Below are 3,366 nucleotides of genomic sequence, written 5' to 3' on the forward strand. Positions count from 1 at the left end.
CATACCAATCCGACCCTTCACCGCCCAGCTCTGATTCCTGAGCCTCCCCCATAAAAGTCCCAAACCCCAAGCCTGTTTTGCCTCTCTCCATCTATGGAGAATGTACCTTTATTTGTCAGCTCTGACAAATAAGCTCTTGTGTTTAATCTCTGTCTGGTGTCTTCAGTTTCTCGATTTACTTTCAGCGAGGATGACCAATTTCACTTTGCCCTGTCTGATTGTCTTCAGAATCTGCTTGTATCCCAGTACATACTTTCCACTTTTCATAACAAGCTGGAGTTGATCGACTCCAGAAACTTTTTCGTCTGTTTTACGGCCACCATCTTAGTGCCTTAGATGAGGCCCAGCCACAAACCAAGAGCAGCCTTCAAGATGGCCAGAGAGCTAGAAAGGCTTTTATGATTCCTTTTTTAAATCACCATTTGTTTAATAAATCTTTTAAGCACTTGCTATAGCTGCCCCTGTGCTGAGACTGGAGATACATACGGCTTCTTCTTCAAGGGTTCAAGGTTTAATGGAAGTCAGATAAATAAACAGAATAATTGCGCTCAGATGGGGTGAGAACCTGCAATTGGGGAAAGCCAGAGGCAAGGCCCCTCCCTATCCTTACTTACCAAGAGGAGGAAGAGTTATCCTTTATGGGGGTTATGGAGGGTCACTGTGGGAGAAAAGGATGTTGAACATGAAAAACAAACGCTAGAGAAAGCCTGCCCATTTTGAAGAAGTGCAGTTATTTCAGAATGGTTGGAGTGGTTGGAGATGAAGCTTGGGGCTGGGGTTGTAGCTCAGTGGTAGAGCACTTGCCTAGCATGTGTGAGGCATTAGTTTCGATCCTCAGAATCATGTATAAATAATAAAGGTATTAAAAAAATGAAGCTTGTCTTTTTTTCCACTGTTTTACTTATTATTATTTTTTTTTTTAAGGAATACAATGCTCAGATTGTAGTTGTTTAGCCACATGGAAAAAGAGGCCTTTTTTGTTGCAGCTAGTATTGAGTAGACCTGGCCTAGTTATAGCTCTTAAGAGCTTAGCTGAAGAGCCTGGTCTTGGCCTCCCAACATGGATACTTCTTAAGCACAGGGACAATATCTAATTCACTTTTTGCTCTGTTTCTAGTCCTGCCTCACTGCGAGGTGGCAGTCAGAGCTCAGTAAATAATTGTTGAATGAATAGGATGGCTGGCCAGGACTCTGAGGGAGATGAGTTATATCCTTTGGCACACTATTGACAACTTGGGGCCCCCAAGGTGGGTCCTGGGGTATCTTTGAGCAATTAAATGGTTAACTTACTGGCAGGCCTCCTATGACAGATTTGCTAAGGAGTACCTTCCTCCAGAGCAGTGATGCCTTGATATCTTGAGGTAATTAATTCCTTAAGCACTCTAAGTTAGGGAAGGGCTGCTGATTTGATTTTATCTGTCTTTTAAGACTGATCTTTGATCTTGCCTCATTCCAGCTGGACTTCCTTTCCTCTTCTTTCCTCCTCCATTACTAATGGTGCACGATCTAATTACCTCATTACCCCTTAATTTATTTATGAAAAGGCTGAGGGTAAAGAAAAAAAAGGAAACTCCTGAGCCCTTTGGGGACCTTCTGTAAAAGCTTTCCTTTCCCTTTCCCCTCCCTTATGCCCAATAAACCTCCCCTTTTCCTTCTTTGTATTCCAAGTTGGAATACTTCTTATTTACAAATTTAAATAAATAAACGTCCCTCCCAGGACTGGGTGGAGACCAGCTGTAAGGTTTAAGCCTAGCCTATCCACTCCCGATGGATTAATCAATCTATCAACAAGAACTCAATGATGCAGAAATAAGCAGCTTTCAAAACAGCACACAGCTCCTGGGTGTGCTGGCTGCTTCTTTACAAGACACTTGGGAAAGAGGTGTCTTCTGATATTTTAAATTTTATTATTATACAAATAGTGTGTAGTTGCATTCATCTTGTAAAAAATTCAAATACAGAGAACATGTAGAATAAAGTTTCTTACCCCTTCCTTCCAACTCATTCTACTGCTAAAAGCTTGGGATTAGCTCCCCCAAAGACAAATGCCTAATGTTTTCTCTGATATAAGGTGACTGGCTCATAGTGGGCTAGGAAGGGGGAGCATGTGAGAAATAGACTACTCTAGATAGGGCAGAAGGGTGGGAGGGGAAGAGAAGGGGCAGGGGATTAGAAATGATGGTGGAATGTGATGGACATTATTATCCAAAGTACATGTATGAAGACATGAATTGCTGTGAACATACTTTATATACAGAGATATGAAAAATTGTGCTCTATATGTGTAATAAGAATTGTAATGCATTCCGCTGACATGTATTTAAAAAGTAAAATCGATTAAAAAAATCTTCTGAAGGACAGAGGGGTTCCTTGGCTATCTTGCAATAAAGTACTTGAATGAGTTCTCAAAAAAAAAAAAAAATCTTTCTGTTTGCCTCCCAAGTGGCTGGGAGTACAGGTGCATGCCCGATTTCGGAATGTCCCTTTATTTAGTCCTTTTAACAATGTACTTTCAGGATTGGCAGTGTAGCTTAGTAGTAGAAAATTGCCCAGCACTCCAGATCCTAAAACTACAAACTAAAACCCGATGCACTTTTATACACTTATGCCTCTGCAAATACACTTCTAAAAAATAGAGTAATTTTACTACATAGGTGCAGTTCTGTAGTTGTAACTCGTCCATTTAACATATCTCGGATATCGTTCCAATCAGATCATAGATTTACTTTCACAAGACAGAGGTACTATTTTCCCCTATACTAATGAGTGTTAACGTACTTTCTTTTTAGTATTACAAGCTTTTGCGAATACCGGTTCTCTGGGAATCATTCATTCAATTGTGCACTGTGTTTCACTATGTGCCACACACTCTACTCAGGGTTCCGGGTAAACAAAACATGCTTCAAAAATAGTTCAGAGTGATGGCATTTTCTTTTTCCAAGATGGTGAGATGGGCTGAAGATCGGTCTTTAAGCCAACTCAGTACCCAGCGATTAAAAAAAAGGGGCCCTGGACCAGGAGGGGTGGGTGAGGAAAAGGGATGGGGACGGAAGGTGCGCTTTTTAACCCGGTCCAGGCTCCGGAGTCTTTAGCACCCACAGACTCGCTATAACTCCCCCTCCGCGCAAAGCCATTCGCAGATTGCAGGTCAGGCGGGGCGGGGCAGGGCAGAGCTGCGCGCGACCCTCCGCGCGCACTGGGAGGCCTAAACTGGGGGTAGCCTCTCTGGCCCCGACTCCCGAGGGCTCTATGACACCGCACTGGCTCGCGGGACAGGAAGGGGTCGGCTGAAGGGAAAAAGACCATTCTACACTGTACATCTTGTAGTCAGCAGGTCCCGTAACTCTCGCGATAATTACGAAGTAC

The sequence above is a fragment of the Urocitellus parryii genome, chromosome 3 (genome assembly GCF_045843805.1).
Source record: "Urocitellus parryii isolate mUroPar1 chromosome 3, mUroPar1.hap1, whole genome shotgun sequence".
NCBI lineage: Eukaryota > Metazoa > Chordata > Mammalia > Rodentia > Sciuridae > Urocitellus > Urocitellus parryii.